Source organism: Stegodyphus dumicola, chromosome 1, assembly GCF_044657685.1.
Source record: "Stegodyphus dumicola isolate Sdum_Otavi_A_Nest chromosome 1, ASM4465768v1".
Classification (NCBI taxonomy): Eukaryota; Metazoa; Arthropoda; class Arachnida; order Araneae; family Eresidae; genus Stegodyphus; species Stegodyphus dumicola.
This window is the reverse complement of record NC_140768.1, coordinates 17,995,622-18,012,000: the sequence shown is the minus strand read 5'-3', so window position 1 is coordinate 18,012,000 and position 16,379 is coordinate 17,995,622.

Here is a 16,379-nt window from a genome sequence, read left to right as displayed (position 1 = left end):
GGTATATTACTGGGCATGACATAACTGGGCCTTACATAAATTCGTAAATTACTGAGCATGACATTACTGGGCCTTACATAAATTCGTATATTACTGCGCCTTAATAAATTTGGTATATTACTGGGCATGACATAACTGTGCCTTACACAAATTGGTATATTACTGGGCATGACATAACTGGGCCTTACATAAATTGGTATATTACTGGGCATGACATAACTGGGCCTTACATAAATTGGTATATTACTGGGCATGACATAACTGGGCCTTACGTAAATTCGTATATTACTGGACCTTTCATTAATTGGTATATTACTGGGCATGACATAACTGGGCTTACATAAATTGGTATGTTACTGGGCATGACATAACTGGGCCTTACATAAATTTGTATATTACTGAGCATGACATTACTGGGCCTTACATAAATTGGTATATTACTGGGCATGACATAACTGGGCCTTACATAAATTCGTAAATTACTGAGCATGACATTACTGGGCCTTACATAAATTCGTATATTACTGCGCCTTAATAAAATTGGTATATTACTGGGCATGACATAACTGTGCCTTACACAAATTGGTATATTACTGGACCTTACATTAATTGGTATATTACTGTGCATGACATAACTGGGCCTTACATAAATTCGTATATTACTGGAACTTACATTAATTGGTATATTACTGGGCACGACATAACTATAACTGGGCCTTACATAAATTCGTATATTACTGAGCATGATATTACTGGGCCTTACATAAATTGGTATATTACTGGGCATGACATTACTGGGCCTTACATAAATTCGTATATTACTGAGCATGACATTACTGGGCCTTACATAAATTCGTATATTACTGGGCCTTACATAAGTTGGTATATTACTGGGCATGACATTACTGGGCTTTACATAAATTCGTATATTACTGGGCATGACATTACTGGGCCATACATAAATTCGTATATTACTGGGCATGACATTACTGGGCCATACATAAATTCGTATATTACTGGACCTTACATTAATTGGTATATTACTGGGCATGACATAACTGGGCCTTACATAAATTCGTATATTACTGGGCATGACATAACTGGGCCTTACATAAATTGGTATATTACTGGGCATAACATTACTGGGCCTTACATAAATTCGTATATTACTGGACCTTACATAAATTGGTATATTACTGGGCATGACATAACTGGGCCATACATAAATTCGTATATTACTGGACATGACATTACTGGGCCATACATAAATTCGTATATTACTGGACCTTACATTAATTGGTATATTACTGTGCATGACATAACTGGGCCTTACATAAATTCGTATATTACTGGGCATGACATAACTGGGCCTTACATAAATTCGTATATTACTGAGCATGACATAAATGGGCCTTACATAAATTGGTATATTACTGGGCATGACATTACTGGGCCTTACATAAATTCGTATATTACTGGAACTTACATTAATTGGTATATTACTGGGCACGACATAACTATAACTGGGCCTTACATAAATTCGTATATTACTGAGCATGATATTACTGGGCCTTACATAAATTGGTATATTACTGGGCATGACATAACTGGGCCTTACATAAATTGGTATATTACTGGGCATGACATAACTGGGCCTTACATAAATTGGTATATTACTGGGCATGACATAACTGGGCCTTACGTAAATTCGTATATTACTGGACCTTACATTAATTGGTATATTACTGGGCATGACATAACTGGGCTTACATAAATTGGTATATTACTGGGCATGACATAACTGGGCCTTACATAAATTTGTATATTACTGAGCATGGCATTACTGGGCCTTACATAAATTGGTATATTACTGGGCATGACATAACTGGGCCTTACATAAATTCGTAAATTACTGAGCATGACATTACTGGGCCTTACATAAATTCGTATATTACTGCGCCTTAATAAATTTGGTATATTACTGGGCATGACATAACTGTGCCTTACACAAATTGGTATATTACTGGGCATGACATAACTGGGCCTTACATAAATTGGTATATTACTGGGCATGACATAACTGGGCCTTACATAAATTGGTATATTACTGGGCATGACATAACTGGGCCTTACGTAAATTCGTATATTACTGGACCTTACATTAATTGGTATATTACTGGGCATGACATAACTGGGCTTACATAAATTGGTATATTACTGGGCATGACATAACTGGGCCTTACATAAATTTGTATATTACTGAGCATGACATTACTGGGCCTTACATAAATTGGTATATTACTGGGCATGACATAACTGGGCCTTACATAAATTCGTAAATTACTGAGCATGACATTACTGGGCCTTACATAAATTCGTATATTACTGCGCCTTAATAAAATTGGTATATTACTGGGCATGACATAACTGTGCCTTACACAAATTGGTATATTACTGGGCATGACGTAACTGGGCCTTACATAAATTGGTATATTACTGGGCATGACATTACTGGGCCTTACATAAATTCGTATATTACTGAGCATGACATTACTGGGCCTTACATAAATTCGTATATTACTGGGCCTTACATAAGTTGGCATATTACTGGGCATGACATTACTGGGCTTTACATAAATTCGTATATTACTGGGCATGACATTACTGGGCCATACATAAATTCGTATATTACTGGGCATGACATTACTGGGCCATACATAAATTCGTATATTACTGGACTTTACATTAATTGGTATATTACTGGGCATGACATAACTGGGCCTTACATAAATTCGTATATTACTGGGCATGACATAACTGGGCCTTACATAAATTGGTATATTACTGGGCATAACATTACTGGGCCTTACATAAATTCGTATATTACTGGACCTTACATAAATTGGTATATTACTGGGCATGACATAACTGGGCCTTACATAAATTGGTATATTACTGGGCATTACATAACTGGGCCTTACATAAATTGGTATATTACTGAGCATGACATAAATGGGCCTTACATAAATTGGTATATTACTGGGCATGACATTACTGGGCGTTACATAAATTCGTATATTACTGGAACTTACATTAATTTGTATATTACTGGGCACGACATAACTATAACTGGGCCTTACATAAATTCGTATATTACTGAGCATGACATTACTGGGCCTTACATAAATTCGTATATTACTGCGCCTTAATAAAATTGGTATATTACTGGGCATGACATAACTGTGCCTTACACAAATTGGTATATTACTGGACCTTACATTAATTGGTATATTACTGTGCATGACATAACTGGGCCTTACATAAATTCGTATATTACTGGAACTTACATTAATTGGTATATTACTGGGCACGACATAACTATAACTGGGCCTTACATAAATTCGTATATTACTGAGCATGATATTACTGGGCCTTACATAAATTGGTATATTACTGGGCATGACATTACTGGGCCTTACATAAATTCGTATATTACTGAGCATGACATTACTGGGCCTTACATAAATTCGTATATTACTGGGCCTTACATAAGTTGGTATATTACTGGGCATGACATTACTGGGCTTTACATAAATTCGTATATTACTGGGCATGACATTACTGGGCCATACATAAATTCGTATATTACTGGGCATGACATTACTGGGCCATACATAAATTCGTATATTACTGGACCTTACATTAATTGGTATATTACTGGGCATGACATAACTGGGCCTTACATAAATTCGTATATTACTGGGCATGACATAACTGGGCCTTACATAAATTGGTATATTACTGGGCATAACATTACTGGGCCTTACATAAATTCGTATATTACTGGACCTTACATAAATTGGTATATTACTGGGCATGACATAACTGGGCCATACATAAATTCGTATATTACTGGACATGACATTACTGGGCCATACATAAATTCGTATATTACTGGACCTTACATTAATTGGTATATTACTGTGCATGACATAACTGGGCCTTACATAAATTCGTATATTACTGGGCATGACATAACTGGGCCTTACATAAATTCGTATATTACTGAGCATGACATAAATGGGCCTTACATAAATTGGTATATTACTGGGCATGACATTACTGGGCCTTACATAAATTCGTATATTACTGGAACTTACATTAATTGGTATATTACTGGGCACGACATAACTATAACTGGGCCTTACATAAATTCGTATATTACTGAGCATGATATTACTGGGCCTTACATAAATTGGTATATTACTGGGCATGACATAACTGGGCCTTACATAAATTGGTATATTACTGGGCATGACATAACTGGGCCTTACATAAATTGGTATATTACTGGGCATGACATAACTGGGCCTTACGTAAATTCGTATATTACTGGACCTTACATTAATTGGTATATTACTGGGCATGACATAACTGGGCTTACATAAATTGGTATATTACTGGGCATGACATAACTGGGCCTTACATAAATTTGTATATTACTGAGCATGGCATTACTGGGCCTTACATAAATTGGTATATTACTGGGCATGACATAACTGGGCCTTACATAAATTCGTAAATTACTGAGCATGACATTACTGGGCCTTACATAAATTCGTATATTACTGCGCCTTAATAAATTTGGTATATTACTGGGCATGACATAACTGTGCCTTACACAAATTGGTATATTACTGGGCATGACATAACTGGGCCTTACATAAATTGGTATATTACTGGGCATGACATAACTGGGCCTTACATAAATTGGTATATTACTGGGCATGACATAACTGGGCCTTACGTAAATTCGTATATTACTGGACCTTACATTAATTGGTATATTACTGGGCATGACATAACTGGGCTTACATAAATTGGTATATTACTGGGCATGACATAACTGGGCCTTACATAAATTTGTATATTACTGAGCATGACATTACTGGGCCTTACATAAATTGGTATATTACTGGGCATGACATAACTGGGCCTTACATAAATTCGTAAATTACTGAGCATGACATTACTGGGCCTTACATAAATTCGTATATTACTGCGCCTTAATAAAATTGGTATATTACTGGGCATGACATAACTGTGCCTTACACAAATTGGTATATTACTGGGCATGACGTAACTGGGCCTTACATAAATTGGTATATTACTGGGCATGACATTACTGGGCCTTACATAAATTCGTATATTACTGAGCATGACATTACTGGGCCTTACATAAATTCGTATATTACTGGGCCTTACATAAGTTGGCATATTACTGGGCATGACATTACTGGGCTTTACATAAATTCGTATATTACTGGGCATGACATTACTGGGCCATACATAAATTCGTATATTACTGGGCATGACATTACTGGGCCATACATAAATTCGTATATTACTGGACTTTACATTAATTGGTATATTACTGGGCATGACATAACTGGGCCTTACATAAATTCGTATATTACTGGGCATGACATAACTGGGCCTTACATAAATTGGTATATTACTGGGCATAACATTACTGGGCCTTACATAAATTCGTATATTACTGGACCTTACATAAATTGGTATATTACTGGGCATGACATAACTGGGCCTTACATAAATTGGTATATTACTGGGCATTACATAACTGGGCCTTACATAAATTGGTATATTACTGAGCATGACATAAATGGGCCTTACATAAATTGGTATATTACTGGGCATGACATTACTGGGCGTTACATAAATTCGTATATTACTGGAACTTACATTAATTTGTATATTACTGGGCACGACATAACTATAACTGGGCCTTACATAAATTCGTATATTACTTAGCATGATATTACTGGGCCTTAAATAAATTGGTATATTACTGGGCATGATATAACTGGGCCTTACATAAATTCGTATATTACTGGGCATGACATTACTGGGCCTTACATAAATTCGTATATTACTGAGCATGACATTACTGGGCCTTACATAAATTCGTATATTACTGGGCCTTACATAAATTGGTATATTACTGGGCATGACATAACTGGGCCTTACGTAAATTCGTATATTACTTGACCTTACATTAATTGGTATATTACTGGGCATGACATAACTGGGCTTACATAAATTGGTATATTACTGGGCATGACATAGCTGGGCCTTACACAAATTTGTATATTACTGAGCATGACATTACTGGGCCTTACATAAATTCGTATATTACTGGGCCTTACATAAATTGGTATGTTACTGGGCATGACATAACTGTGCCTTACATAAATTGGTATATTACTGGGCATGACGTAACTGAGGCTTACATAAATTGGTATATTACTGGGCATGACATAACTGGGCCTTACAGAAATTGGTATATTACTGGGCATGACGTAACTGGGCCTTACATAAATTGGTATATTACTGGGCATGACATTACTGGGCCTTACATAAATTCGTATATTACTGAGCATGACATTACTGGGCCTTACATAAATTCGTATATTACTGAGCATAACATTACTGGGCCTTACATAAATTCGTATATTACTGGGCCTTACATAAATTGGTATATTACTGGGCATGACATAACTGGGCCTTACATAAATTGGTATATTACTGGGCATGACATAACTGGCCTTACATAAATTAGTATATTACAGGGCATGACATTACTGGGCATTACATAAATTCGTATATTACTGGGCCTTACATAAATTGGTATATTACTGGGCATGACATAACTGGGCCTTACATAAATTGGTATATTACTGGGCATGACATAACTGGGCCTTACGTAAATTCGTATATTACTGGACCTTACATTAATTGGTATATTACTGGGCATGACATAACTGGGCTTACATAAATTGGTATATTACTGGGCATGACATAACTGGGCCTTACATAAATTTGTATATTACTGAGCATGGCATTACTGGGCCTTACATAAATTGGTATATTACTGGGCATGACATAACTGGGCCTTACATAAATTCGTAAATTACTGAGCATGACATTACTGGGCCTTACATAAATTCGTATATTACTGCGCCTTAATAAATTTGGTATATTACTGGGCATGACATAACTGTGCCTTACACAAATTGGTATATTACTGGGCATGACATAACTGGGCCTTACATAAATTGGTATATTACTGGGCATGACATAACTGTGCCTTACACAAATTGGTATATTACTGGGCATGACATAACTGGGCCTTACGTAAATTCGTATATTACTGGACCTTACATTAATTGGTATATTACTGGGCATGACATAACTGGGCTTACATAAATTGGTATATTACTGGGCATGACATAACTGGGCCTTACATAAATTTGTATATTACTGAGCATGACATTACTGGGCCTTACATAAATTGGTATATTACTGGGCATGACATAACTGGGCCTTACATAAATTCGTAAATTACTGAGCATGACATTACTGGGCCTTACATAAATTCGTATATTACTGCGCCTTAATAAAATTGGTATATTACTGGGCATGACATAACTGTGCCTTACACAAATTGGTATATTACTGGGCATGACGTAACTGGGCCTTACATAAATTGGTATATTACTGGGCATGACATTACTGGGCCTTACATAAATTCGTATATTACTGAGCATGACATTACTGGGCCTTACATAAATTCGTATATTACTGGACCTTACATTAATTGGTATATTACTGGGCATGACATAACTGGGCCTTACATAAATTCGTATATTACTGGGCATGACATAACTGGGCCTTACATAAATTGGTATATTACTGGGCATAACATTACTGGGCCTTACATAAATTCGTATATTACTGGACCTTACATAAATTGGTATATTACTGGGCATGACATAACTGGGCCTTACATAAATTGGTATATTACTGGGCATTACATAACTGGGCCTTACATAAATTGGTATATTACTGAGCATGACATAAATGGGCCTTACACAAATTGGTATATTACTGGGCATGACGTAACTGGGCCTTACATAAATTGGTATATTACTGGGCATGACATTACTGGGCCTTACATAAATTCGTATATTACTGAGCATGACATTACTGGGCCTTACATAAATTCGTATATTACTGGGCCTTACATAAGTTGGTATATTACTGGGCATGACATTACTGGGCTTTACATAAATTCGTATATTACTGGGCATGACATTACTGGGCCATACATAAATTCGTATATTACTGGGCATGACATTACTGGGCCATACATAAATTCGTATATTACTGGACCTTACATTAATTGGTATATTACTGGGCATGACATAACTGGGCCTTACATAAATTCGTATATTACTGGGCATGACATAACTGGGCCTTACATAAATTGGTATATTACTGGGCATAACATTACTGGGCCTTACATAAATTCGTATATTACTGGACCTTACATAAATTGGTATATTACTGGGCATGACATAACTGGGCCTTACATAAATTGGTATATTACTGGGCATTACATAACTGGGCCTTACATAAATTGGTATATTACTGAGCATGACATAAATGGGCCTTACATAAATTGGTATATTACTGGGCATGACATTACTGGGCGTTACATAAATTCGTATATTACTGGAACTTACATTAATTAGTATATTACTGGGCACGACATAACTATAACTGGGCATGACGTAACTGGGGCTTACATAAATTGGTATATTACTGGGCATGACATAACTGGGCCTTACAGAAATTGGTATATTACTGGGCATGACGTAACTGAGCCTTACATAAATTGGTATATTACTGGGCATGACATTACTGGGCCTTACATAAATTCGTATATTACTGAGCATGACATTACTGGGCCTTACATAAATTCGTATATTGCTGAGCATAACATTACTGGGCCTTACATAAATTCGTATATTACTGGGCCTTACATAAATTGGTATATTACTGGGCATGACATAACTGGGCCTTACATAAATTGGTATATTACTGGGCATGACATAACTGGCCTTACATAAATTAGTATATTACAGGGCATGACATTACTGGGCATTACATAAATTCGTATATTACTGGGCCTTACATAAATTGGTATATTACTGGGCATGACATAACTGGGCCTTACATAAATTGGTATATTACTGGGCATGACATAACTGGGCCTTACATAAATTCGTATACTACTGGACCTTACATAAATTGGTATATTACTGGGCATGACATAACTGGGCCTTACATAAATTGGTATATTACTGGGCATTACATAACTGGGCCTTACATAAATTCGTATATTACTGAGCATGACATAAATGGGCCTTACATAAATTGGTATATTACTGGGCATGACATTACTGGGCGTTACATAAATTCGTATTTTACTGGAACTTACATTAATTGGTATATTACTGGGCACGACATAACTATAACTGGGCCTTACATAAATTCGTATATTACTGAGCATGATATTACTGGGCCTTACATAAATTGGTATATTACTGGGCATGACATAACTGGGCCTTACATAAATTGGTATATTACTGGGCATGACATAACTGGGCCTTACATAAATTCGTATATTACTGGGCATGACATTACTGGGCCTTACATAAATTCGTATATTACTGAGCATGACATTACTGGGCCTTACATAAATTCGTATATTACTGGGCCTTACATAAATTGGTATATTACTGGGCATGACATAACTGGGCCTTTCATAAATTGGTATATTACTGGGCATGACATAACTGGGCCTTACGTAAATTGGTATATTACTGGGCATGACATTACTGGGCCATACATAAATTCGTATATTACTGGACCTTACATTAATTGGTATATTACTGGGCATGACATAACTGGGCCTTACATAAATTGGTATATTACTGGGCATGACATAACTGGGCCTTACATAAATTGGTATATTACTGGGCATTACATTACTGGGCCTTACATAAATACGTATATTACTGGACCTTACATAAATTGGTATATTACTGGGCATGACATAACTGGGCCTTACATAAATTGGTATATTACTGGGCATTACATAACTGGGCCTTACATAAATTCGTATATTACTGAGCATGACATAAATGGGCCTTACATAAATTGGTATATTACTGGGCATGACATTACTGGGCCTTACATAAATTCGTATATTACTGGAACTTACATTAATTGGTATATTACTGGGCACGACATAACTATAACTGGGCCTTACATAAATTCGTATATTACTGAGCATGATATTACTGGGCCTTACATAAATTGGTATATTACTGGGCATGACATAACTGGGCCTTACATAAATTGGTATATTACTGGGCCTTACATAATTTCGTAAATTACTGAGCATGACATTACTGGGCCTTACATAAATTCGTATATTACTGGGCCTTGCATAAATTGGTATATTACTGGGCATGACATAACTGGGCCTTACATAAATTGGTATATTACTGGGCATGACATAACTGGGCCTTACATAAATTGGTATATTACTGGGCATGACATAACTGGGCCTTACGTAAATTCGTATATTACTGGACCTTACATTAATTGGTATATTACTGGGCATGACATAACTGGGCTTACATAAATTGGTATATTACTGGGCATGACATAACTGGGCCTTACATAAATTTGTATATTACTGAGCATGACATTACTGGGCCTTACATAAATTGGTATATTACTGGGCATGACATAACTGGGCCTTACATAAATTCGTAAATTACTGAGCATGACATTACTGGGCCTTACATAAATTCGTATATTACTGCGCCTTAATAAAATTGGTATATTACTGGGCATGACATAACTGTGCCTTACACAAATTGGTATATTACTGGGCATGACGTAACTGGGCCTTACATAAATTGGTATATTACTGGGCATGACATTACTGGGCCTTACATAAATTCGTATATTACTGAGCATGACATTACTGGGCCTTACATAAATTCGTATATTACTGGGCCTTACATAAGTTGGTATATTACTGGGCATGACATTACTGGGCTTTACATAAATTCGTATATTACTGGGCATGACATTACTGGGCCATACATAAATTCGTATATTACTGGGCATGACATTACTGGGCCATACATAAATTCGTATATTACTGGACCTTACATTAATTGGTATATTACTGGGCATGACATAACTGGGCCTTACATAAATTCGTATATTACTGAGCATGACATAAATGGGCCTTACATAAATTGGTATATTACTGGGCATGACATTACTGGGCCTTACATAAATTCGTATATTACTGGAACTTACATTAATTGGTATATTACTGGGCACGACATAACTATAACTGGGCCTTACATAAATTCGTATATTACTGAGCATGATATTACTGGGCCTTACATAAATTGGTATATTACTTGGCATGACATAACTGGGCCTTACATAAATTGGTATATTACTGAGCATGACATTACTGGGCCTTACATAAATTCGTATATTACTGGGCCTTGCATAAATTGGTATATTACTGGGCATGACATAACTGGGCCTTACATAAATTGGTATATTACTGGGCATGACATAACTGCGCCTTACATAAATTGGTATATTACTGGGCATGACATAACTGGGCCTTACGTAAATTCGTATATTACTGGACCTTACATTAATTGGTATATTACTGGGCATGACATAACTGGGCTTACATAAATTGGTATATTACTGGGCATGACATAACTGGGCCTTACATAAATTTGTATATTACTGAGCATGACATTACTGGGCCTTACATAAATTTGTATATTACTGGGCATGACATAACTGGGCCTTACATAAATTCGTAAATTACTGAGCATGACATTACTGGGCCTTACATAAATTCGTATATTACTGCGCCTTAATAAAATTGGTATATTACTGGGCATGACATAACTGTGCCTTACACAAATTGGTATATTACTGGGCATGACGTAACTGGGCCTTACATAAATTGGTATATTACTGGGCATGACATTACTGGGCCTTACATAAATTCGTATATTACTGAGCATGACATTACTGGGCCTTACATAAATTCGTATATTACTGGGCCTTACATAAGTTGGTATATTACTGGGCATGACATTACTGGGCTTTACATAAATTCGTATATTACTGGGCATGACATTACTGGGCCATACATAAATTCGTATATTACTGGACATGACATTACTGGGCCATACATAAATTCGTATATTACTGGACCTTACATTAATTGGTATATTACTGTGCATGACATAACTGGGCCTTACATAAATTCGTATATTACTGGGCATGACATAACTGGGCCTTACATAAATTCGTATATTACTGAGCATGACATAAATGGGCCTTACATAAATTGGTATATTACTGGGCATGACATTACTGGGCCTTACATAAATTCGTATATTACTGGAACTTACATTAATTGGTATATTACTGGGCACGACATAACTATAACTGGGCCTTACATAAATTCGTAAATTACTGAGCATGACATTACTGGGCCTTACATAAATTCGTATATTACTGCGCCTTAATAAATTTGGTATATTACTGGGCATGACATAACTGTGCCTTACACAAATTGGTATATTACTGGGCATGACATAACTGGACCTTACATAAATTGGTATATTACTGGGCATGACATAACTGGGCCTTACATAAATTGGTATATTACTGGGCATGACATAACTGGGCCTTACGTAAATTCGTATATTACTGGACCTTACATTAATTGGTATATTACTGGGCATGACATAACTGAGCTTACATAAATTGGTATATTACTGGGCATGACATAACTGGGCCTTACATAAATTTGTATATTACTGAGCATGACATTACTGGGCCTTACATAAATTGGTATATTACTGGGCATGACATAACTGGGCCTTACATAAATTCGTAAATTACTGAGCATGACATTACTGGGCCTTACATAAATTCGTATATTACTGCGCCTTAATAAAATTGGTATATTACTGGGCATGACATAACTGTGCCTTACACAAATTGGTATATTACTGGGCATGACGTAACTGGGCCTTACATAAATTGGTATATTACTGGGCATGACATTACTGGGCCTTACATAAATTCGTATATTACTGAGCATGACATTACTGGGCCTTACATAAATTCGTATATTACTGGGCCTTACATAAGTTGGTATATTACTGGGCATGACATTACTGGGCTTTACATAAATTCGTATATTACTGGGCATGACATTACTGGGCCATACATAAATTCGTATATTACTGGGCATGACATTACTGGGCCATACATAAATTCGTATATTACTGGACCTTACATTAATTGGTATATTACTGGGCATGACATAACTGGGCCTTACATAAATTCGTATATTACTGGGCATGACATAACTGGGCCTTACATAAATTGGTATATTACTGGGCATAACATTACTGGGCCTTACATAAATTCGTATATTACTGGACCTTACATAAATTGGTATATTACTGGGCATGACATAACTGGGCCTTACATAAATTGGTATATTACTGGGCATTACATAACTGGGCCTTACATAAATTGGTATATTACTGAGCATGACATAAATGGGCCTTACATAAATTGGTATATTACTGGGCATGACATTACTGGGCGTTACATAAATTCGTATATTACTGGGCATGACATAACTGGGCCTTACGTAAATTCGTATATTACTTGACCTTACATTAATTGGTATATTACTGGGCATGACATAACTGGGCTTACATAAATTGGTATATTACTGGGCATGATATAGCTGGGCCTTACACAAATTTGTATATTACTGAGCATGACATTACTGGGCCTTACATAAATTCGTATATTACTGGGCCTTACATAAATTGGTATGTTACTGGGCATGACATAACTGTGCCTTACATAAATTGGTATATTACTGGGCATGACGTAACTGGGGCTTACATAAATTGGTATATTACTGGGCATGACATAACTGGGCCTTACAGAAATTGGTATATTACTGGGCATGACGTAACTGGGCCTTACATAAATTGGTATATTACTGGGCATGACATTACTGGGCCTTACATAAATTCGTATATTACTGAGCATGACATTACTGGGCCTTACATAAATTCGTATATTACTGAGCATAACATTACTGGGCCTTACATAAATTCGTATATTACTGGGCCTTACATAAATTGGTATATTACTGGGCATGACATAACTGGGCCTTACATAAATTGGTATATTACTGGGCATGACATAACTGGCCTTACATAAATTAGTATATTACAGGGCATGACATTACTGGGCATTACATAAATTCGTATATTACTGGGCCTTACATAAATTGGTATATTACTGGGCATGACATAACTGGGCCTTACATAAATTGGTATATTACTGGGCATGACATAACTGGGCCTTACATAAATTCGTATACTACTGGACCTTACATAAATTGGTATATTACTGGGCATGACATAACTGGGCCTTACATAAATTGGTATATTACTGGGCATGACATAACTGGGCCTTACATAAATTCGTATATTACTGGGCATGACATTACTGGGCCTTACATAAATTCGTATATTACTGAGCATGACATTACTGGGCCTTACATAAATTCGTATATTACTGGGCCTTACATAAATTGGTATATTACTGGGCATGACATAACTGGGCCTTTCATAAATTGGTATATTACTGGGCATGACATAACTGGGCCTTACGTAAATTGGTATATTACTGGGCATGACATTACTGGGCCATACATAAATTCGTATATTACTGGACCTTACATTAATTGGTATATTACTGGGCATGACATAACTGGGCCTTACATAAATTGGTATATTACTGGGCATGACATAACTGGGCCTTACATAAATTGGTATATTACTGGGCATTACATTACTGGGCCTTACATAAATACGTATATTACTGGACCTTACATAAATTGGTATATTACTGGGCATGACATAACTGGGCCTTACATAAATTCGTATATTACTGGGCCTTACATAAATTGGTATATTACTGGGCATGACATAACTGGGCCTTTCATAAATTGGTATATTACTGGGCATGACATAACTGGGCCTTACGTAAATTTGTATATTACTGGGCATGACATTACTGGGCCATACATAAATTCGTATATTACTGGACCTTACATTAATTGGTATATTACTGGGCATGACATAAATGGGCCTTACATAAATTGGTATATTACTGGGCATGACATAACTGGGCCTTACATAAATTGGTATATTACTGGGCATTACATTACTGGGCCTTACATAAATACGTATATTACTGGACCTTACATAAATTGGTATATTACTGGGCATGACATAACTGGGCCTTACATAAATTGGTATATTACTGGGCATGACATAACTGGGCCTTACATAAATTGGTATATTACTGGGCATGACATAACTGGGCCTTACGTAAATTCGTATATTACTGGGCATGACATTACTGGGCCTTACATAAATTCGTATATTACTGGAACTTACATTAATTGGTATATTACTGGGCACGACATAACTATAACTGGGCCTTACATAAATTCGTATATTACTGAGCATGATATTACTGGGCCTTACATAAATTGGTATATTACTGGGCATGACATAACTGGGCCTTACATAAATTGGTATATTACTGGGCATTACATTACTGGGCCTTACATAAATACGTATATTACTGGACCTTACATAAATTGGTATATTACTGGGCATGACATAACTGGGCCTTACATAAATTGGTATATTACTGGGCATTACATAACTGGGCCTTACATAAATTCGTATATTACTGAGCATGACATAAATGGGCCTTACATAAATTCGTATATTACTGAGCATGACATTACTGGGCCTTACATAAATTCGTATATTACTGGGCCTTACATAAATTGGTATATTACTGGGCATGGCATAACTGGGCCTTTCATAATTTGGTATATTACTGGGCATGACATAACTGGGCCTTACGTAAATTGGTATATTACTGGGCATGACATTACTGGGCCATACATAAATTCGTATATTACTGGACCTTACATTAATTGTTATAATACTGGGCATGACATAACTGGGCCTTACATAAATTGGTATATTACTGGGCATGACATAACTGGGCCTTACATAAATTGGTATATTACTGGGCATTACATTACTGGGCCTTACATAAATACGTATATTACTGGACCTTACATAAATTGGTATATTACTGGGCATGACATAACTGGGCCTTACATAAATTCGTATATTACTGGGCCTTACATAAATTGGTATATTACTGGGCATGACATAACTGGGCCTTTCATAAATTGGTATATTACTGGGCATGACATAACTGGGCCTTACGTAAATTGGTATATTACTGGGCATGAC